Below are 19,124 nucleotides of genomic sequence, written 5' to 3'. Positions count from 1 at the left end.
GTCACGAAACAGTAGCTACATTGCGAGCAGGACGGGAAACGGCCGCTCGGACAGCTCAAACTTGTCACGATTCGTGTGGAAAAAATTCCGTTCCGGTACCGGGAATCGAACCCGGGCCTCCTGGGTGAAAGCCAGGTATCCTAGCCACTAGACCACATCGGATGTGGCCGTTCCGTTCGACCGTTCGTACGGTCGCTTGTCGCATTTCGCGTCGAGTGCCGCGTCGGCGCCCCTCTCTCTTTGCGAACATCTTTGCACATACTGACTGGCAAGGCGCGCACCTCAAACGTCGCAGAGCAATGCTTTTGGCTTCATGCTCTGCTGGGAGAAGAGGAAAAGGGAAGCTGTAAGTAGCAATAACAGGAAGTGAACATTTTCCCGCTGAAGCGTTGAAACGTTGTGGATAACAAACAAGAAATACGTTGGCGCCTTAGCAACAGCACCACCATCAGTCACAGAAAACTAAATGCCCCGGGTGAGGATCGAACTCACGACCTTAAGATTATGAGACTTACGCGCTGCCTACTGCGCTACCGAGGCACGGGTGCACCGCTTGTCCCGGAAACTAGGTAAATACCGTACCCAATATTAGACGTAGAGACACTGTACTTCCTGGATAACGTGTTCTGTTGCTACACGTGCACTGCCGGCCCAGTTGATTGCGGTGCTGCTGCAGCTGTTGCAACGATAGGCAGCACTCCTTGTCGTTAAAGTTCAGTGCCTCGGAGGCACCCGGACCCAGCAACTTGTGAGGCCAGGCCGACGCTAGTCTGTAGAACATGATGCGGGCGTCCTAGCGGGGACCCGCGAGTGCTGCGTTCTCGGTTCTTCTCAAGGGAACCCAGCCATACATTCTTGTGGATCGTGCATCTCAAGCGCGCAAGCCACGCGGCAGCATTATCGCGGGAAAAGCAAAACGATGCATCGGCCGGGAATCGAACCCGGGCCGCCCGCGTGGCAGGCGAGCATTCTACCACTGAACCACCGATGCTCGGGCCAGCGGTAACCTCACGCTGCTTCCCGAGCAGATGTCTCAAGGGAAAGTGGGACTGCTGTCAAGCGCCGTAGCATTCTGTGGAGAAGATGCTGCAGACGCTGAATCCTGCACTGCACTGCTTAAAAATGCCGCCAGAACGCGGTCCTCTGCGTACTCTTGCGTCGCCGGCGCCGACTCTTGCCAAAGGATGCGAAATGTGCGCGGATACGCTGTCCGAATGCGTGTGGATGTGCTCCCCTAGCCTACCTCGAAATGCGCCTGCCAGGTATGATCACCTTCGGCCGCTGCCGACAGGCGGGACGCCGACACAGCGCGGAGGCGGGGCGCTCGGTTGTGCGGTGGTGGTGTAATGGTCAGCATAGTTGCCTTCCAAGCAGTTGATCCGGGTTCGATTCCCGGCCGCCGCAGCAGGCTTTTAATTTCGCGTATGAGTACTTTTGCCACGCCCTCTTACTCGCTGCATACCAGCCCTTAGTGTGTCTCGACTTGTCTCGACTTTGCTCAGCTGACGCGAGAGCTGACGCTCTCAAATCGGCCTATATCAAAACGACAAGCACGAGAAACGACTGAGAGAGGTAAGGAGAGGCGAGGCGATGGACACACAGCACGCCCCCTTCATTTCACGGTGGCGTCTCCCTGACCGAATCGGGCTGTAGCTCCGAAAAGAAAGGAGAAACAAAAATAGGAAGTAAAAGTGCCAATAGTGCCCTGTGTTCCCATGCGCTCACCCGCCCAAGTACTAACAAGGGCCAAAGTTGGTACGCATCGGCAATCGGACATTTTCTTTCATTTTCTCTTTATCGGTTGAGAACCAGTGTATTCAAGATATTATGGCCATTGCCGAGTGAATGCTGTAGCGCTTCCCGACGAGTCGGGTTCGGATCCTCTATCAACTTCCACGCAGGGTGATGATCTTTTGGTCATCACACTCGCCAGCTGAAATCGGCGCTGCCTTTTCGTAGTAGTAAAAGAGTAGTGGCCCGTGGGGGGATCGAACCCACGACCTTCGCGTTATTAGCACGACGCTCTAACCAACTGAGCTAACGGGCCTGGGCAGATGCGTTTGCTCAGCCCTACGCTGGAAACAGGTGGCATGAAGCCATACACCATTTCTATGGTCGTCGTGTGTCTGCTTCCCTAGTCTATATTCTGCTGACGGTCACGAAACAGTAGCTACATTGCGAGCAGGACGGGAAACGGCCGCTCGGACAGCTCAAACTTGTCACGATTCGTGTGGAAAAAATTCCGTTCCGGTACCGGGAATCGAACCCGGGCCTCCTGGGTGAAAGCCAGGTATCCTAGCCACTAGACCACATCGGATGTGGCCGTTCCGTTCGACCGTTCGTACGGTCGCTTGTCGCATTTCGCGTCGAGTGCCGCGTCGGCGCCCCTCTCTCTTTGCGAACATCTTTGCACATACTGACTGGCAAGGCGCGCACCTCAAACGTCGCAGAGCAATGCTTTTGGCTTCATGCTCTGCTGGGAGAAGAGGAAAAGGGAAGCTGTAAGTAGCAATAACAGGAAGTGAACATTTTCCCGCTGAAGCGTTGAAACGTTGTGGATAACAAACAAGAAATACGTTGGCGCCTTAGCAACAGCACCACCATCAGTCACAGAAAACTAAATGCCCCGGGTGAGGATCGAACTCACGACCTTAAGATTATGAGACTTACGCGCTGCCTACTGCGCTACCGAGGCACGGGTGCACCGCTTGTCCCGGAAACTAGGTAAATACCGTACCCAATATTAGACGTAGAGACACTGTACTTCCTGGATAACGTGTTCTGTTGCTACACGTGCACTGCCGGCCCAGTTGATTGCGGTGCTGCTGCAGCTGTTGCAACGATAGGCAGCACTCCTTGTCGTTAAAGTTCAGTGCCTCGGAGGCACCCGGACCCAGCAACTTGTGAGGCCAGGCCGACGCTAGTCTGTAGAACATGATGCGGGCGTCCTAGCGGGGACCCGCGAGTGCTGCGTTCTCGGTTCTTCTCAAGGGAACCCAGCCATACATTCTTGTGGATCGTGCATCTCAAGCGCGCAAGCCACGCGGCAGCATTATCGCGGGAAAAGCAAAACGATGCATCGGCCGGGAATCGAACCCGGGCCGCCCGCGTGGCAGGCGAGCATTCTACCACTGAACCACCGATGCTCGGGCCAGCGGTAACCTCACGCTGCTTCCCGAGCAGATGTCTCAAGGGAAAGTGGGACTGCTGTCAAGCGCCGTAGCATTCTGTGGAGAAGATGCTGCAGACGCTGAATCCTGCACTGCACTGCTTAAAAATGCCGCCAGAACGCGGTCCTCTGCGTACTCTTGCGTCGCCGGCGCCGACTCTTGCCAAAGGATGCGAAATGTGCGCGGATACGCTGTCCGAATGCGTGTGGATGTGCTCCCCTAGCCTACCTCGAAATGCGCCTGCCAGGTATGATCACCTTCGGCCGCTGCCGACAGGCGGGACGCCGACACAGCGCGGAGGCGGGGCGCTCGGTTGTGCGGTGGTGGTGTAATGGTCAGCATAGTTGCCTTCCAAGCAGTTGATCCGGGTTCGATTCCCGGCCGCCGCAGCAGGCTTTTAATTTCGCGTATGAGTACTTTTGCCACGCCCTCTTACTCGCTGCATACCAGCCCTTAGTGTGTCTCGACTTGTCTCGACTTTGCTCAGCTGACGCGAGAGCTGACGCTCTCAAATCGGCCTATATCAAAACGACAAGCACGAGAAACGACTGAGAGAGGTAAGGAGAGGCGAGGCGATGGACACACAGCACGCCCCCTTCATTTCACGGTGGCGTCTCCCTGACCGAATCGGGCTGTAGCTCCGAAAAGAAAGGAGAAACAAAAATAGGAAGTAAAAGTGCCAATAGTGCCCTGTGTTCCCATGCGCTCACCCGCCCAAGTACTAACAAGGGCCAAAGTTGGTACGCATCGGCAATCGGACATTTTCTTTCATTTTCTCTTTATCGGTTGAGAACCAGTGTATTCAAGATATTATGGCCATTGCCGAGTGAATGCTGTAGCGCTTCCCGACGAGTCGGGTTCGGATCCTCTATCAACTTCCACGCAGGGTGATGATCTTTTGGTCATCACACTCGCCAGCTGAAATCGGCGCTGCCTTTTCGTAGTAGTAAAAGAGTAGTGGCCCGTGGGGGGATCGAACCCACGACCTTCGCGTTATTAGCACGACGCTCTAACCAACTGAGCTAACGGGCCTGGGCAGATGCGTTTGCTCAGCCCTACGCTGGAAACAGGTGGCATGAAGCCATACACCATTTCTATGGTCGTCGTGTGTCTGCTTCCCTAGTCTATATTCTGCTGACGGTCACGAAACAGTAGCTACATTGCGAGCAGGACGGGAAACGGCCGCTCGGACAGCTCAAACTTGTCACGATTCGTGTGGAAAAAATTCCGTTCCGGTACCGGGAATCGAACCCGGGCCTCCTGGGTGAAAGCCAGGTATCCTAGCCACTAGACCACATCGGATGTGGCCGTTCCGTTCGACCGTTCGTACGGTCGCTTGTCGCATTTCGCGTCGAGTGCCGCGTCGGCGCCCCTCTCTCTTTGCGAACATCTTTGCACATACTGACTGGCAAGGCGCGCACCTCAAACGTCGCAGAGCAATGCTTTTGGCTTCATGCTCTGCTGGGAGAAGAGGAAAAGGGAAGCTGTAAGTAGCAATAACAGGAAGTGAACATTTTCCCGCTGAAGCGTTGAAACGTTGTGGATAACAAACAAGAAATACGTTGGCGCCTTAGCAACAGCACCACCATCAGTCACAGAAAACTAAATGCCCCGGGTGAGGATCGAACTCACGACCTTAAGATTATGAGACTTACGCGCTGCCTACTGCGCTACCGAGGCACGGGTGCACCGCTTGTCCCGGAAACTAGGTAAATACCGTACCCAATATTAGACGTAGAGACACTGTACTTCCTGGATAACGTGTTCTGTTGCTACACGTGCACTGCCGGCCCAGTTGATTGCGGTGCTGCTGCAGCTGTTGCAACGATAGGCAGCACTCCTTGTCGTTAAAGTTCAGTGCCTCGGAGGCACCCGGACCCAGCAACTTGTGAGGCCAGGCCGACGCTAGTCTGTAGAACATGATGCGGGCGTCCTAGCGGGGACCCGCGAGTGCTGCGTTCTCGGTTCTTCTCAAGGGAACCCAGCCATACATTCTTGTGGATCGTGCATCTCAAGCGCGCAAGCCACGCGGCAGCATTATCGCGGGAAAAGCAAAACGATGCATCGGCCGGGAATCGAACCCGGGCCGCCCGCGTGGCAGGCGAGCATTCTACCACTGAACCACCGATGCTCGGGCCAGCGGTAACCTCACGCTGCTTCCCGAGCAGATGTCTCAAGGGAAAGTGGGACTGCTGTCAAGCGCCGTAGCATTCTGTGGAGAAGATGCTGCAGACGCTGAATCCTGCACTGCACTGCTTAAAAATGCCGCCAGAACGCGGTCCTCTGCGTACTCTTGCGTCGCCGGCGCCGACTCTTGCCAAAGGATGCGAAATGTGCGCGGATACGCTGTCCGAATGCGTGTGGATGTGCTCCCCTAGCCTACCTCGAAATGCGCCTGCCAGGTATGATCACCTTCGGCCGCTGCCGACAGGCGGGACGCCGACACAGCGCGGAGGCGGGGCGCTCGGTTGTGCGGTGGTGGTGTAATGGTCAGCATAGTTGCCTTCCAAGCAGTTGATCCGGGTTCGATTCCCGGCCGCCGCAGCAGGCTTTTAATTTCGCGTATGAGTACTTTTGCCACGCCCTCTTACTCGCTGCATACCAGCCCTTAGTGTGTCTCGACTTGTCTCGACTTTGCTCAGCTGACGCGAGAGCTGACGCTCTCAAATCGGCCTATATCAAAACGACAAGCACGAGAAACGACTGAGAGAGGTAAGGAGAGGCGAGGCGATGGACACACAGCACGCCCCCTTCATTTCACGGTGGCGTCTCCCTGACCGAATCGGGCTGTAGCTCCGAAAAGAAAGGAGAAACAAAAATAGGAAGTAAAAGTGCCAATAGTGCCCTGTGTTCCCATGCGCTCACCCGCCCAAGTACTAACAAGGGCCAAAGTTGGTACGCATCGGCAATCGGACATTTTCTTTCATTTTCTCTTTATCGGTTGAGAACCAGTGTATTCAAGATATTATGGCCATTGCCGAGTGAATGCTGTAGCGCTTCCCGACGAGTCGGGTTCGGATCCTCTATCAACTTCCACGCAGGGTGATGATCTTTTGGTCATCACACTCGCCAGCTGAAATCGGCGCTGCCTTTTCGTAGTAGTAAAAGAGTAGTGGCCCGTGGGGGGATCGAACCCACGACCTTCGCGTTATTAGCACGACGCTCTAACCAACTGAGCTAACGGGCCTGGGCAGATGCGTTTGCTCAGCCCTACGCTGGAAACAGGTGGCATGAAGCCATACACCATTTCTATGGTCGTCGTGTGTCTGCTTCCCTAGTCTATATTCTGCTGACGGTCACGAAACAGTAGCTACATTGCGAGCAGGACGGGAAACGGCCGCTCGGACAGCTCAAACTTGTCACGATTCGTGTGGAAAAAATTCCGTTCCGGTACCGGGAATCGAACCCGGGCCTCCTGGGTGAAAGCCAGGTATCCTAGCCACTAGACCACATCGGATGTGGCCGTTCCGTTCGACCGTTCGTACGGTCGCTTGTCGCATTTCGCGTCGAGTGCCGCGTCGGCGCCCCTCTCTCTTTGCGAACATCTTTGCACATACTGACTGGCAAGGCGCGCACCTCAAACGTCGCAGAGCAATGCTTTTGGCTTCATGCTCTGCTGGGAGAAGAGGAAAAGGGAAGCTGTAAGTAGCAATAACAGGAAGTGAACATTTTCCCGCTGAAGCGTTGAAACGTTGTGGATAACAAACAAGAAATACGTTGGCGCCTTAGCAACAGCACCACCATCAGTCACAGAAAACTAAATGCCCCGGGTGAGGATCGAACTCACGACCTTAAGATTATGAGACTTACGCGCTGCCTACTGCGCTACCGAGGCACGGGTGCACCGCTTGTCCCGGAAACTAGGTAAATACCGTACCCAATATTAGACGTAGAGACACTGTACTTCCTGGATAACGTGTTCTGTTGCTACACGTGCACTGCCGGCCCAGTTGATTGCGGTGCTGCTGCAGCTGTTGCAACGATAGGCAGCACTCCTTGTCGTTAAAGTTCAGTGCCTCGGAGGCACCCGGACCCAGCAACTTGTGAGGCCAGGCCGACGCTAGTCTGTAGAACATGATGCGGGCGTCCTAGCGGGGACCCGCGAGTGCTGCGTTCTCGGTTCTTCTCAAGGGAACCCAGCCATACATTCTTGTGGATCGTGCATCTCAAGCGCGCAAGCCACGCGGCAGCATTATCGCGGGAAAAGCAAAACGATGCATCGGCCGGGAATCGAACCCGGGCCGCCCGCGTGGCAGGCGAGCATTCTACCACTGAACCACCGATGCTCGGGCCAGCGGTAACCTCACGCTGCTTCCCGAGCAGATGTCTCAAGGGAAAGTGGGACTGCTGTCAAGCGCCGTAGCATTCTGTGGAGAAGATGCTGCAGACGCTGAATCCTGCACTGCACTGCTTAAAAATGCCGCCAGAACGCGGTCCTCTGCGTACTCTTGCGTCGCCGGCGCCGACTCTTGCCAAAGGATGCGAAATGTGCGCGGATACGCTGTCCGAATGCGTGTGGATGTGCTCCCCTAGCCTACCTCGAAATGCGCCTGCCAGGTATGATCACCTTCGGCCGCTGCCGACAGGCGGGACGCCGACACAGCGCGGAGGCGGGGCGCTCGGTTGTGCGGTGGTGGTGTAATGGTCAGCATAGTTGCCTTCCAAGCAGTTGATCCGGGTTCGATTCCCGGCCGCCGCAGCAGGCTTTTAATTTCGCGTATGAGTACTTTTGCCACGCCCTCTTACTCGCTGCATACCAGCCCTTAGTGTGTCTCGACTTGTCTCGACTTTGCTCAGCTGACGCGAGAGCTGACGCTCTCAAATCGGCCTATATCAAAACGACAAGCACGAGAAACGACTGAGAGAGGTAAGGAGAGGCGAGGCGATGGACACACAGCACGCCCCCTTCATTTCACGGTGGCGTCTCCCTGACCGAATCGGGCTGTAGCTCCGAAAAGAAAGGAGAAACAAAAATAGGAAGTAAAAGTGCCAATAGTGCCCTGTGTTCCCATGCGCTCACCCGCCCAAGTACTAACAAGGGCCAAAGTTGGTACGCATCGGCAATCGGACATTTTCTTTCATTTTCTCTTTATCGGTTGAGAACCAGTGTATTCAAGATATTATGGCCATTGCCGAGTGAATGCTGTAGCGCTTCCCGACGAGTCGGGTTCGGATCCTCTATCAACTTCCACGCAGGGTGATGATCTTTTGGTCATCACACTCGCCAGCTGAAATCGGCGCTGCCTTTTCGTAGTAGTAAAAGAGTAGTGGCCCGTGGGGGGATCGAACCCACGACCTTCGCGTTATTAGCACGACGCTCTAACCAACTGAGCTAACGGGCCTGGGCAGATGCGTTTGCTCAGCCCTACGCTGGAAACAGGTGGCATGAAGCCATACACCATTTCTATGGTCGTCGTGTGTCTGCTTCCCTAGTCTATATTCTGCTGACGGTCACGAAACAGTAGCTACATTGCGAGCAGGACGGGAAACGGCCGCTCGGACAGCTCAAACTTGTCACGATTCGTGTGGAAAAAATTCCGTTCCGGTACCGGGAATCGAACCCGGGCCTCCTGGGTGAAAGCCAGGTATCCTAGCCACTAGACCACATCGGATGTGGCCGTTCCGTTCGACCGTTCGTACGGTCGCTTGTCGCATTTCGCGTCGAGTGCCGCGTCGGCGCCCCTCTCTCTTTGCGAACATCTTTGCACATACTGACTGGCAAGGCGCGCACCTCAAACGTCGCAGAGCAATGCTTTTGGCTTCATGCTCTGCTGGGAGAAGAGGAAAAGGGAAGCTGTAAGTAGCAATAACAGGAAGTGAACATTTTCCCGCTGAAGCGTTGAAACGTTGTGGATAACAAACAAGAAATACGTTGGCGCCTTAGCAACAGCACCACCATCAGTCACAGAAAACTAAATGCCCCGGGTGAGGATCGAACTCACGACCTTAAGATTATGAGACTTACGCGCTGCCTACTGCGCTACCGAGGCACGGGTGCACCGCTTGTCCCGGAAACTAGGTAAATACCGTACCCAATATTAGACGTAGAGACACTGTACTTCCTGGATAACGTGTTCTGTTGCTACACGTGCACTGCCGGCCCAGTTGATTGCGGTGCTGCTGCAGCTGTTGCAACGATAGGCAGCACTCCTTGTCGTTAAAGTTCAGTGCCTCGGAGGCACCCGGACCCAGCAACTTGTGAGGCCAGGCCGACGCTAGTCTGTAGAACATGATGCGGGCGTCCTAGCGGGGACCCGCGAGTGCTGCGTTCTCGGTTCTTCTCAAGGGAACCCAGCCATACATTCTTGTGGATCGTGCATCTCAAGCGCGCAAGCCACGCGGCAGCATTATCGCGGGAAAAGCAAAACGATGCATCGGCCGGGAATCGAACCCGGGCCGCCCGCGTGGCAGGCGAGCATTCTACCACTGAACCACCGATGCTCGGGCCAGCGGTAACCTCACGCTGCTTCCCGAGCAGATGTCTCAAGGGAAAGTGGGACTGCTGTCAAGCGCCGTAGCATTCTGTGGAGAAGATGCTGCAGACGCTGAATCCTGCACTGCACTGCTTAAAAATGCCGCCAGAACGCGGTCCTCTGCGTACTCTTGCGTCGCCGGCGCCGACTCTTGCCAAAGGATGCGAAATGTGCGCGGATACGCTGTCCGAATGCGTGTGGATGTGCTCCCCTAGCCTACCTCGAAATGCGCCTGCCAGGTATGATCACCTTCGGCCGCTGCCGACAGGCGGGACGCCGACACAGCGCGGAGGCGGGGCGCTCGGTTGTGCGGTGGTGGTGTAATGGTCAGCATAGTTGCCTTCCAAGCAGTTGATCCGGGTTCGATTCCCGGCCGCCGCAGCAGGCTTTTAATTTCGCGTATGAGTACTTTTGCCACGCCCTCTTACTCGCTGCATACCAGCCCTTAGTGTGTCTCGACTTGTCTCGACTTTGCTCAGCTGACGCGAGAGCTGACGCTCTCAAATCGGCCTATATCAAAACGACAAGCACGAGAAACGACTGAGAGAGGTAAGGAGAGGCGAGGCGATGGACACACAGCACGCCCCCTTCATTTCACGGTGGCGTCTCCCTGACCGAATCGGGCTGTAGCTCCGAAAAGAAAGGAGAAACAAAAATAGGAAGTAAAAGTGCCAATAGTGCCCTGTGTTCCCATGCGCTCACCCGCCCAAGTACTAACAAGGGCCAAAGTTGGTACGCATCGGCAATCGGACATTTTCTTTCATTTTCTCTTTATCGGTTGAGAACCAGTGTATTCAAGATATTATGGCCATTGCCGAGTGAATGCTGTAGCGCTTCCCGACGAGTCGGGTTCGGATCCTCTATCAACTTCCACGCAGGGTGATGATCTTTTGGTCATCACACTCGCCAGCTGAAATCGGCGCTGCCTTTTCGTAGTAGTAAAAGAGTAGTGGCCCGTGGGGGGATCGAACCCACGACCTTCGCGTTATTAGCACGACGCTCTAACCAACTGAGCTAACGGGCCTGGGCAGATGCGTTTGCTCAGCCCTACGCTGGAAACAGGTGGCATGAAGCCATACACCATTTCTATGGTCGTCGTGTGTCTGCTTCCCTAGTCTATATTCTGCTGACGGTCACGAAACAGTAGCTACATTGCGAGCAGGACGGGAAACGGCCGCTCGGACAGCTCAAACTTGTCACGATTCGTGTGGAAAAAATTCCGTTCCGGTACCGGGAATCGAACCCGGGCCTCCTGGGTGAAAGCCAGGTATCCTAGCCACTAGACCACATCGGATGTGGCCGTTCCGTTCGACCGTTCGTACGGTCGCTTGTCGCATTTCGCGTCGAGTGCCGCGTCGGCGCCCCTCTCTCTTTGCGAACATCTTTGCACATACTGACTGGCAAGGCGCGCACCTCAAACGTCGCAGAGCAATGCTTTTGGCTTCATGCTCTGCTGGGAGAAGAGGAAAAGGGAAGCTGTAAGTAGCAATAACAGGAAGTGAACATTTTCCCGCTGAAGCGTTGAAACGTTGTGGATAACAAACAAGAAATACGTTGGCGCCTTAGCAACAGCACCACCATCAGTCACAGAAAACTAAATGCCCCGGGTGAGGATCGAACTCACGACCTTAAGATTATGAGACTTACGCGCTGCCTACTGCGCTACCGAGGCACGGGTGCACCGCTTGTCCCGGAAACTAGGTAAATACCGTACCCAATATTAGACGTAGAGACACTGTACTTCCTGGATAACGTGTTCTGTTGCTACACGTGCACTGCCGGCCCAGTTGATTGCGGTGCTGCTGCAGCTGTTGCAACGATAGGCAGCACTCCTTGTCGTTAAAGTTCAGTGCCTCGGAGGCACCCGGACCCAGCAACTTGTGAGGCCAGGCCGACGCTAGTCTGTAGAACATGATGCGGGCGTCCTAGCGGGGACCCGCGAGTGCTGCGTTCTCGGTTCTTCTCAAGGGAACCCAGCCATACATTCTTGTGGATCGTGCATCTCAAGCGCGCAAGCCACGCGGCAGCATTATCGCGGGAAAAGCAAAACGATGCATCGGCCGGGAATCGAACCCGGGCCGCCCGCGTGGCAGGCGAGCATTCTACCACTGAACCACCGATGCTCGGGCCAGCGGTAACCTCACGCTGCTTCCCGAGCAGATGTCTCAAGGGAAAGTGGGACTGCTGTCAAGCGCCGTAGCATTCTGTGGAGAAGATGCTGCAGACGCTGAATCCTGCACTGCACTGCTTAAAAATGCCGCCAGAACGCGGTCCTCTGCGTACTCTTGCGTCGCCGGCGCCGACTCTTGCCAAAGGATGCGAAATGTGCGCGGATACGCTGTCCGAATGCGTGTGGATGTGCTCCCCTAGCCTACCTCGAAATGCGCCTGCCAGGTATGATCACCTTCGGCCGCTGCCGACAGGCGGGACGCCGACACAGCGCGGAGGCGGGGCGCTCGGTTGTGCGGTGGTGGTGTAATGGTCAGCATAGTTGCCTTCCAAGCAGTTGATCCGGGTTCGATTCCCGGCCGCCGCAGCAGGCTTTTAATTTCGCGTATGAGTACTTTTGCCACGCCCTCTTACTCGCTGCATACCAGCCCTTAGTGTGTCTCGACTTGTCTCGACTTTGCTCAGCTGACGCGAGAGCTGACGCTCTCAAATCGGCCTATATCAAAACGACAAGCACGAGAAACGACTGAGAGAGGTAAGGAGAGGCGAGGCGATGGACACACAGCACGCCCCCTTCATTTCACGGTGGCGTCTCCCTGACCGAATCGGGCTGTAGCTCCGAAAAGAAAGGAGAAACAAAAATAGGAAGTAAAAGTGCCAATAGTGCCCTGTGTTCCCATGCGCTCACCCGCCCAAGTACTAACAAGGGCCAAAGTTGGTACGCATCGGCAATCGGACATTTTCTTTCATTTTCTCTTTATCGGTTGAGAACCAGTGTATTCAAGATATTATGGCCATTGCCGAGTGAATGCTGTAGCGCTTCCCGACGAGTCGGGTTCGGATCCTCTATCAACTTCCACGCAGGGTGATGATCTTTTGGTCATCACACTCGCCAGCTGAAATCGGCGCTGCCTTTTCGTAGTAGTAAAAGAGTAGTGGCCCGTGGGGGGATCGAACCCACGACCTTCGCGTTATTAGCACGACGCTCTAACCAACTGAGCTAACGGGCCTGGGCAGATGCGTTTGCTCAGCCCTACGCTGGAAACAGGTGGCATGAAGCCATACACCATTTCTATGGTCGTCGTGTGTCTGCTTCCCTAGTCTATATTCTGCTGACGGTCACGAAACAGTAGCTACATTGCGAGCAGGACGGGAAACGGCCGCTCGGACAGCTCAAACTTGTCACGATTCGTGTGGAAAAAATTCCGTTCCGGTACCGGGAATCGAACCCGGGCCTCCTGGGTGAAAGCCAGGTATCCTAGCCACTAGACCACATCGGATGTGGCCGTTCCGTTCGACCGTTCGTACGGTCGCTTGTCGCATTTCGCGTCGAGTGCCGCGTCGGCGCCCCTCTCTCTTTGCGAACATCTTTGCACATACTGACTGGCAAGGCGCGCACCTCAAACGTCGCAGAGCAATGCTTTTGGCTTCATGCTCTGCTGGGAGAAGAGGAAAAGGGAAGCTGTAAGTAGCAATAACAGGAAGTGAACATTTTCCCGCTGAAGCGTTGAAACGTTGTGGATAACAAACAAGAAATACGTTGGCGCCTTAGCAACAGCACCACCATCAGTCACAGAAAACTAAATGCCCCGGGTGAGGATCGAACTCACGACCTTAAGATTATGAGACTTACGCGCTGCCTACCTGCGCTACCGAGGCACGGGTGCACCGCTTGTCCCGGAAACTAGGTAAATACCGTACCCAATATTAGACGTAGAGGACACTGTACTTCCTGGATAACGTGTTCTGTTGCTACACGTGCACTGCCGGCCCAGTTGATTGCGGTGCTGCTGCAGCTGTTGCAACGATAGGCAGCACTCCTTGTCGTTAAAGTTCAGTGCCTCGGAGGCACCCGGACCCAGCAACTTGTGAGGCCCAGGCCGACGCTAGTCTGTAGAACATGATGCGGGCGTCCTAGCGGGGACCCGCGAGTGCTGCGTTCTCGGTTCTTCTCAAGGGAACCCAGCCATACATTCTTGTGGATCGTGCATCTCAAGCGCGCAAGCCACGCGGCAGCATTATCGCGGAAGCAAAACGATGCATCGGCCGGGAATCGAACCCGGGCCGCCCGCGTGGCAGGCGAGCATTCTACCACTGAACCACCGATGCTCGGGCCAGCGGTAACCTCACGCTGCTTCCCGAGCAGATGTCTCAAGGGAAAGTGGGACTGCTGTCAAGCGCCGTAGCATTCTGTGGAGAAGATGCTGCAGACGCTGAATCCTGCACTGCACTGCTTAAAAATGCCGCCAGAACGCGGTCCTCTGCGTACTCTTGCGTCGCCGGCGCCGACTCTTGCCAAAGGATGCGAAATGTGCGCGGATACGCTGTCCGAATGCGTGTGGATGTGCTCCCCTAGCCTACCTCGAAATGCGCCTGCCAGGTATGATCACCTTCGGCCGCTGCCGACAGGCGGGACGCCGACACAGCGCGGAGGCGGGGCGCTCGGTTGTGCGGTGGTGGTGTAATGGTCAGCATAGTTGCCTTCCAAGCAGTTGATCGGGTTCGATTCCCGGCCGCCGCAGCAGGCTTTTAATTTCGCGTATGAGTACTTTTGCCACGCCCTCTTACTCGCTGCATACCAGCCCTTAGTGTGTCTCGACTTGTCTCGACTTTGCTCAGCTGACGCGAGAGCTGACGCTCTCAAATCGGCCTATATCAAAACGACAAGCACGAGAAACGACTGAGAGAGGTAAGGAGAGGCGAGGCGATGGACACACAGCACGCCCCCTTCATTTCACGGTGGCGTCTCCCTGACCGAATCGGGCTGTAGCTCCGAAAAGAAAGGAGAAACAAAAATAGGAAGTAAAAGTGCCAATAGTGCCCTGTGTTCCCATGCGCTCACCCGCCCAAGTACTAACAAGGGCCAAAGTTGGTACGCATCGGCAATCGGACATTTTCTTTCATTTTCTCTTTATCGGTTGAGAACCAGTGTATTCAAGATATTATGGCCATTGCCGAGTGAATGCTGTAGCGCTTCCCGACGAGTCGGGTTCGGATCCTCTATCAACTTCCACGCAGGGTGATGATCTTTTGGTCATCACACTCGCCAGCTGAAATCGGCGCTGCCTTTTCGTAGTAGTAAAAGAGTAGTGGCCCGTGGGGGGATCGAACCCACGACCTTCGCGTTATTAGCACGACGCTCTAACCAACTGAGGCTAACGGGCCTGGGCAGATGCGTTTGCTCAGCCCTACGCTGGAAACAGGTGGCATGAAGCCATACACCATTTCTATGGTCGTCGTGTGTCTGCTTCCCTAGTCTATATTCTGCTGACGGTCACGAAACAGTAGCTACATTGCGAGCAGGACGGGAAAACGGCCGCTCGGACAGCTCAAACTTGTCACGATTCGTGTGGAAAAAATTCCGTTCCGGTACCGGGAATCGAACCCGGGCCTCCTGGGTGAAAGCCAGGTATCCTAGCCACTAGACCACATCGGATGTGGCCGTTCCGTTCGACCGTTCGTACGGTCGCTTGTCGCATTTCGCGTCGAGTGCCGCGTCGGCGCCCCTCTCTCTTTGCGAACATCTTTGCACATACTGACTGGCAAGGCGCGCACCTCAAACGTCGCAGAGCAATGCTTTTGGCTTCATGCTCTGCTGGGAGAAGAGGAAAAGGGAAGCTGTAAGTAGCAATAACAGGAAGTGAACATTTTTCCCGCTGAAGCGTTGAAACGTTGTGGATAACAAACAAAGAAATACGTTGGCGCCTTAGCAACAGCACCACCATCAGTCACAGAAAACTAAATGCCCCGGGTGAGATCGAACTCACGACCTTAAGATTATGAGACTTACGCGCTGCCTACTGCGCTACCGAGGCACGGGTGCACCGCTTTGTCCCGGAAACTAGGTAAATACCGTACCCAATATTAGACGTAGAGACACTGTACTTCCTGGATAACGTGTTCTGTTGCTACACGTGCACTGCCGGCCCAGTTGATTGCGGTGCTGCTGCAGCTGTTGCAACGATAGGCATCACTCCTTGTCGTTAAAGTTCAGTGCCTCGGAGGCACCCGGACCCAGCAACTTGTGAGGCCAGGCCGACGCTAGTCTGTAGAACATGATGCGGGCGTCCTAGCGGGGACCCGCGAGTGCTGCGTTCTCGGTTCTTCTCAAGGGAACCCAGCCATACATTCTTGTGGATCGTGCATCTCAAGCGCGCAAGCCACGCGGCAGCATTATCGCGGGAAAAGCAAAACGATGCATCGGCCGGGAATCGAACCCGGGCCGCCCGCGTGGCAGGCGAGCATTCTACCACTGAACCACCGATGCTCGGGCCAGCGGTAACCTCACGCTGCTTCCCGAGCAGATGTCTCAAGGGAAAGTGGGACTGCTGTCAAGCGCCGTAGCATTCTGTGGAGAAGATGCTGCAGACGCTGAATCCTGCACTGCACTGCTTAAAAATGCCGCAGAACGCGGTCCTCTGCGTACTCTTGCGTCGCCGGCGCCGACTCTTGCCAAAGGATGCGAAATGTGCGCGGATACGCTGTCCGAATGCGTGTGGATGTGCTCCCCTAGCCTACCTCGCAATGCGCCTGCCAGGTATGATCACCTTCGGCCGCTGCCGACAGGCGGGACGCCGACACAGCGCGGAGGCGGGGCGCTCGGTTGTGCGGTGGTGGTGTAATGGTCAGCATAGTTGCCTTCCAAGCAGTTGATCCGGGTTCGATTCCCGGCCGCCGCAGCAGGCTTTTAATTTCGCGTATGAGTACTTTTGCCACGCCCTCTTACTCGCTGCATACCAGCCCTTAGTGTGTCTCGACTTGTCTCGACTTTGCTCAGCTGACGCGAGAGCTGACGCTCTCAAATCGGCCTATATCAAAACGACAAGCACGAGAAACGACTGAGAGAGGTAAGGAGAGGCGAGGCGATGGACACACAGCACGCCCCCTTCATTTCACGGTGGCGTCTCCCTGACCGAATCGGGCTGTAGCTCCGAAAAGAAAGGAGAAACAAAAATAGGAAGTAAAAGTGCCAATAGTGCCCTTGTGTTCCCATGCGCTCACCCGCCCAAGTACTAACAAGGGCCAAAGTTGGTACGCATCGGCAATCGGACATTTTCTTTCATTTTCTCTTTATCGGTTGAGAACCAGTGTTATTCAAGATATTATGGCCATTGCCGAGTGAATGCTGTAGCGCTTCCCGACGAGTCGGGTTCGGATCCTCTATCAACTTCCACGCAGGGTGATGATCTTTTGGTCATCACACTCGCCAGCTGAAATCGGCGCTGCCTTTTCGTAGTAGTAAAAGAGTAGTGGCCCGTGGGGGGATCGAACCCACGACCTTCGCGTTATTAGCACGACGCTCTAACCAACTGAGCTAACGGGCCTGGGCAGATGCGTTTGCTCAGCCCTACGCTGGAAACAGGTGGCATGAAGCCATACACCATTTCTATGGTCGTCGTGTGTCTGCTTCCCTAGTCTATATTCTGCTGACGGTCACGAAACAGTAGCTACATTGCGAGCAGGACGGGAAACGGCCGCTCGGACAGCTCAAACTTGTCACGATTCGTGTGGAAAAAATTCCGTTCCGGTACCGGGAATCGAACCCGGGCCTCCTGGGTGAAAGCCAGGTATCCTAGCCACTAGACCACATCGGATGTGGCCGTTCCGTTCGACCGTTCGTACGGTCGCTTGTCGCATTTCGCGTCGAGTGCCGCGTCGGCGCCCCTCTCTCTTTGCGAACATCTTTGCACATACTGACTGGCAAGGCGCGCACCTCAAACGTCGCAGAGCAATGCTTTTGGCTTCATGCTCTGCTGGGAGAAGAGGAAAAGGGAAGCTGTAAGTAGCAATAACAGGAAGTGAACATTTTCCCGCTGAAGCGTTGAAACGTTGTGGATAACAAACAAGAAATACGTTGGCGCCTTAGCAACAGCACCACCATCAGTCACAGAAAACTAAATGCCCCGGGTGAGGATCGAACTCACGACCTTAAGATTATGAGACTTACGCGCTGCCTACTGCGCTACCGAGGCACGGGTGCACCGCTTGTCCCGGAAACTAGGTAAATACCGTACCCAATATTAGACGTAGAGACACTGTACTTCCTGGATAACGTGTTCTGTTGCTACACGTGCACTGCCGGCCCAGTTGATTGCGGTGCTGCTGCAGCTGTTGCAACGATAGGCAGCACTCCTTGTCGTTAAAGTTCAGTGCCTCGGAGGCACCCGGACCCAGCAACTTGTGAGGCCAGGCCGACGCTAGTCTGTAGAACATGATGCGGGCGTCCTAGCGGGGACCCGCGAGTGCTGCGTTCTCGGTTCTTCTCAAGGGAACCCAGCCATACATTCTTGTGGATCGTGCATCTCAAGCGCGCAAGCCACGCGGCAGCATTATCGCGGGAAAAGCAAAACGATGCATCGGCCGGGAATCGAACCCGGGCCGCCCGCGTGGCAGGCGAGCATTCTACCACTGAACCACCGATGCTCGGGCCAGCGGTAACCTCACGCTGCTTCCCGAGCAGATGTCTCAAGGGAAAGTGGGACTGCTGTCAAGCGCCGTAGCATTCTGTGGAGAAGATGCTGCAGACGCTGAATCCTGCACTGCACTGCTTAAAAATGCCGCCAGAACGCGGTCCTCTGCGTACTCTTGCGTCGCCGGCGCCGACTCTTGCCAAAGGATGCGAAATGTGCGCGGATACGCTGTCCGAATGCGTGTGGATGTGCTCCCCTAGCCTACCTCGAAATGCGCCTGCCAGGTATGATCACCTTCGGCCGCTGCCGACAGGCGGGACGCCGACACAGCGCGGAGGCGGGGCGCTCGGTTGTGCGGTGGTGGTGTAATGGTCAGCATAGTTGCCTTCCAAGCAGTTGATCCGGGTTCGATTCCCGGCCGCCGCAGCAGGCTTTTAATTTCGCGTATGAGTACTTTTGCCACGCCCTCTTACTCGCTGCATACCAGCCCTTAGTGTGTCTCGACTTGTCTCGACTTTGCTCAGCTGACGCGAGAGCTGACGCTCTCAAATCGGCCTATATCAAAACGACAAGCACGAGAAACGACTGAGAGAGGTAAGGAGAGGCGAGGCGATGGACACACAGCACGCCCCCTTCATTTCACGGTGGCGTCTCCCTGACCGAATCGGGCTGTAGCTCCGAAAAGAAAGGAGAAACAAAAATAGGAAGTAAAAGTGCCAATAGTGCCCTGTGTTCCCATGCGCTCACCCGCCCAAGTACTAACAAGGGCCAAAGTTGGTACGCATCGGCAATCGGACATTTTCTTTCATTTTTCTCTTTATCGGTTGAGAACCAGTGTATTCAAGATATTATGGCCATTGCCGAGTGAATGCTGTAGCGCTTCCCGACGAGTCGGGTTCGGA

At 55.2% G+C, this 19,124-nt stretch overlaps 44 non-coding genes across 44 annotated transcripts; 9 read left to right on the top strand and 35 right to left on the bottom strand.

Moving 5' to 3' along the window:
* Positions 1 to 90: 90 nt before the first annotated feature.
* On the bottom strand, positions 91 to 162 carry Trnae-uuc. The gene has a single exon. It is a non-coding gene; the product is annotated as a tRNA-Glu (tRNA).
* Positions 163 to 467: 305 nt separating this feature from the next.
* On the bottom strand, positions 468 to 540 carry Trnam-cau. Its single transcript has one exon. It is a non-coding gene; the product is annotated as a tRNA-Met (tRNA).
* Positions 541 to 920: 380 nt separating this feature from the next.
* Trnag-gcc lies at positions 921 to 991 on the bottom strand. The gene has a single exon. It is a non-coding gene; the product is annotated as a tRNA-Gly (tRNA).
* Positions 992 to 1,332: 341 nt separating this feature from the next.
* Positions 1,333 to 1,404, top strand: Trnag-ucc. Its single transcript has one exon. It is a non-coding gene; the product is annotated as a tRNA-Gly (tRNA).
* A 569-nt stretch (positions 1,405 to 1,973) lies between these two features.
* Trnai-aau lies at positions 1,974 to 2,047 on the bottom strand. The gene has a single exon. It is a non-coding gene; the product is annotated as a tRNA-Ile (tRNA).
* A 198-nt stretch (positions 2,048 to 2,245) lies between these two features.
* Trnae-uuc lies at positions 2,246 to 2,317 on the bottom strand. Its single transcript has one exon. It is a non-coding gene; the product is annotated as a tRNA-Glu (tRNA).
* Positions 2,318 to 2,622: 305 nt separating this feature from the next.
* Trnam-cau lies at positions 2,623 to 2,695 on the bottom strand. Its single transcript has one exon. It is a non-coding gene; the product is annotated as a tRNA-Met (tRNA).
* A 380-nt stretch (positions 2,696 to 3,075) lies between these two features.
* Positions 3,076 to 3,146, bottom strand: Trnag-gcc. The gene has a single exon. It is a non-coding gene; the product is annotated as a tRNA-Gly (tRNA).
* A 341-nt stretch (positions 3,147 to 3,487) lies between these two features.
* On the top strand, positions 3,488 to 3,559 carry Trnag-ucc. Its single transcript has one exon. It is a non-coding gene; the product is annotated as a tRNA-Gly (tRNA).
* A 569-nt stretch (positions 3,560 to 4,128) lies between these two features.
* Trnai-aau lies at positions 4,129 to 4,202 on the bottom strand. The gene has a single exon. It is a non-coding gene; the product is annotated as a tRNA-Ile (tRNA).
* A 198-nt stretch (positions 4,203 to 4,400) lies between these two features.
* On the bottom strand, positions 4,401 to 4,472 carry Trnae-uuc. The gene has a single exon. It is a non-coding gene; the product is annotated as a tRNA-Glu (tRNA).
* A 305-nt stretch (positions 4,473 to 4,777) lies between these two features.
* On the bottom strand, positions 4,778 to 4,850 carry Trnam-cau. The gene has a single exon. It is a non-coding gene; the product is annotated as a tRNA-Met (tRNA).
* A 380-nt stretch (positions 4,851 to 5,230) lies between these two features.
* Positions 5,231 to 5,301, bottom strand: Trnag-gcc. Its single transcript has one exon. It is a non-coding gene; the product is annotated as a tRNA-Gly (tRNA).
* A 341-nt stretch (positions 5,302 to 5,642) lies between these two features.
* Positions 5,643 to 5,714, top strand: Trnag-ucc. The gene has a single exon. It is a non-coding gene; the product is annotated as a tRNA-Gly (tRNA).
* A 569-nt stretch (positions 5,715 to 6,283) lies between these two features.
* Trnai-aau lies at positions 6,284 to 6,357 on the bottom strand. Its single transcript has one exon. It is a non-coding gene; the product is annotated as a tRNA-Ile (tRNA).
* A 198-nt stretch (positions 6,358 to 6,555) lies between these two features.
* Trnae-uuc lies at positions 6,556 to 6,627 on the bottom strand. Its single transcript has one exon. It is a non-coding gene; the product is annotated as a tRNA-Glu (tRNA).
* A 305-nt stretch (positions 6,628 to 6,932) lies between these two features.
* On the bottom strand, positions 6,933 to 7,005 carry Trnam-cau. Its single transcript has one exon. It is a non-coding gene; the product is annotated as a tRNA-Met (tRNA).
* A 380-nt stretch (positions 7,006 to 7,385) lies between these two features.
* Positions 7,386 to 7,456, bottom strand: Trnag-gcc. Its single transcript has one exon. It is a non-coding gene; the product is annotated as a tRNA-Gly (tRNA).
* Positions 7,457 to 7,797: 341 nt separating this feature from the next.
* Positions 7,798 to 7,869, top strand: Trnag-ucc. Its single transcript has one exon. It is a non-coding gene; the product is annotated as a tRNA-Gly (tRNA).
* Positions 7,870 to 8,438: 569 nt separating this feature from the next.
* Trnai-aau lies at positions 8,439 to 8,512 on the bottom strand. The gene has a single exon. It is a non-coding gene; the product is annotated as a tRNA-Ile (tRNA).
* Positions 8,513 to 8,710: 198 nt separating this feature from the next.
* Positions 8,711 to 8,782, bottom strand: Trnae-uuc. Its single transcript has one exon. It is a non-coding gene; the product is annotated as a tRNA-Glu (tRNA).
* A 305-nt stretch (positions 8,783 to 9,087) lies between these two features.
* On the bottom strand, positions 9,088 to 9,160 carry Trnam-cau. The gene has a single exon. It is a non-coding gene; the product is annotated as a tRNA-Met (tRNA).
* Positions 9,161 to 9,540: 380 nt separating this feature from the next.
* Trnag-gcc lies at positions 9,541 to 9,611 on the bottom strand. Its single transcript has one exon. It is a non-coding gene; the product is annotated as a tRNA-Gly (tRNA).
* Positions 9,612 to 9,952: 341 nt separating this feature from the next.
* Trnag-ucc lies at positions 9,953 to 10,024 on the top strand. The gene has a single exon. It is a non-coding gene; the product is annotated as a tRNA-Gly (tRNA).
* Positions 10,025 to 10,593: 569 nt separating this feature from the next.
* On the bottom strand, positions 10,594 to 10,667 carry Trnai-aau. The gene has a single exon. It is a non-coding gene; the product is annotated as a tRNA-Ile (tRNA).
* Positions 10,668 to 10,865: 198 nt separating this feature from the next.
* Positions 10,866 to 10,937, bottom strand: Trnae-uuc. The gene has a single exon. It is a non-coding gene; the product is annotated as a tRNA-Glu (tRNA).
* Positions 10,938 to 11,242: 305 nt separating this feature from the next.
* On the bottom strand, positions 11,243 to 11,315 carry Trnam-cau. Its single transcript has one exon. It is a non-coding gene; the product is annotated as a tRNA-Met (tRNA).
* Positions 11,316 to 11,695: 380 nt separating this feature from the next.
* Trnag-gcc lies at positions 11,696 to 11,766 on the bottom strand. The gene has a single exon. It is a non-coding gene; the product is annotated as a tRNA-Gly (tRNA).
* Positions 11,767 to 12,107: 341 nt separating this feature from the next.
* Positions 12,108 to 12,179, top strand: Trnag-ucc. Its single transcript has one exon. It is a non-coding gene; the product is annotated as a tRNA-Gly (tRNA).
* Positions 12,180 to 12,748: 569 nt separating this feature from the next.
* On the bottom strand, positions 12,749 to 12,822 carry Trnai-aau. The gene has a single exon. It is a non-coding gene; the product is annotated as a tRNA-Ile (tRNA).
* Positions 12,823 to 13,020: 198 nt separating this feature from the next.
* On the bottom strand, positions 13,021 to 13,092 carry Trnae-uuc. Its single transcript has one exon. It is a non-coding gene; the product is annotated as a tRNA-Glu (tRNA).
* A 305-nt stretch (positions 13,093 to 13,397) lies between these two features.
* Trnam-cau lies at positions 13,398 to 13,471 on the bottom strand. The gene has a single exon. It is a non-coding gene; the product is annotated as a tRNA-Met (tRNA).
* Positions 13,472 to 13,850: 379 nt separating this feature from the next.
* Positions 13,851 to 13,921, bottom strand: Trnag-gcc. Its single transcript has one exon. It is a non-coding gene; the product is annotated as a tRNA-Gly (tRNA).
* Positions 13,922 to 14,262: 341 nt separating this feature from the next.
* Trnag-ucc lies at positions 14,263 to 14,333 on the top strand. The gene has a single exon. It is a non-coding gene; the product is annotated as a tRNA-Gly (tRNA).
* A 569-nt stretch (positions 14,334 to 14,902) lies between these two features.
* Positions 14,903 to 14,977, bottom strand: Trnai-aau. Its single transcript has one exon. It is a non-coding gene; the product is annotated as a tRNA-Ile (tRNA).
* A 199-nt stretch (positions 14,978 to 15,176) lies between these two features.
* Positions 15,177 to 15,248, bottom strand: Trnae-uuc. The gene has a single exon. It is a non-coding gene; the product is annotated as a tRNA-Glu (tRNA).
* Positions 15,249 to 15,555: 307 nt separating this feature from the next.
* On the bottom strand, positions 15,556 to 15,627 carry Trnam-cau. The gene has a single exon. It is a non-coding gene; the product is annotated as a tRNA-Met (tRNA).
* A 381-nt stretch (positions 15,628 to 16,008) lies between these two features.
* On the bottom strand, positions 16,009 to 16,079 carry Trnag-gcc. The gene has a single exon. It is a non-coding gene; the product is annotated as a tRNA-Gly (tRNA).
* Positions 16,080 to 16,419: 340 nt separating this feature from the next.
* On the top strand, positions 16,420 to 16,491 carry Trnag-ucc. Its single transcript has one exon. It is a non-coding gene; the product is annotated as a tRNA-Gly (tRNA).
* A 571-nt stretch (positions 16,492 to 17,062) lies between these two features.
* On the bottom strand, positions 17,063 to 17,136 carry Trnai-aau. The gene has a single exon. It is a non-coding gene; the product is annotated as a tRNA-Ile (tRNA).
* A 198-nt stretch (positions 17,137 to 17,334) lies between these two features.
* Trnae-uuc lies at positions 17,335 to 17,406 on the bottom strand. The gene has a single exon. It is a non-coding gene; the product is annotated as a tRNA-Glu (tRNA).
* Positions 17,407 to 17,711: 305 nt separating this feature from the next.
* On the bottom strand, positions 17,712 to 17,784 carry Trnam-cau. Its single transcript has one exon. It is a non-coding gene; the product is annotated as a tRNA-Met (tRNA).
* Positions 17,785 to 18,164: 380 nt separating this feature from the next.
* On the bottom strand, positions 18,165 to 18,235 carry Trnag-gcc. The gene has a single exon. It is a non-coding gene; the product is annotated as a tRNA-Gly (tRNA).
* A 341-nt stretch (positions 18,236 to 18,576) lies between these two features.
* Positions 18,577 to 18,648, top strand: Trnag-ucc. Its single transcript has one exon. It is a non-coding gene; the product is annotated as a tRNA-Gly (tRNA).
* The last annotated feature ends 476 nt before the right edge of the window (positions 18,649 to 19,124 follow it).

The sequence above is a fragment of the Schistocerca americana genome, unplaced genomic scaffold (genome assembly GCF_021461395.2).
Source record: "Schistocerca americana isolate TAMUIC-IGC-003095 unplaced genomic scaffold, iqSchAmer2.1 HiC_scaffold_1056, whole genome shotgun sequence".
NCBI lineage: Eukaryota > Metazoa > Arthropoda > Insecta > Orthoptera > Acrididae > Schistocerca > Schistocerca americana.
This window is presented reverse-complemented; position numbering and strand designations above follow the sequence as displayed.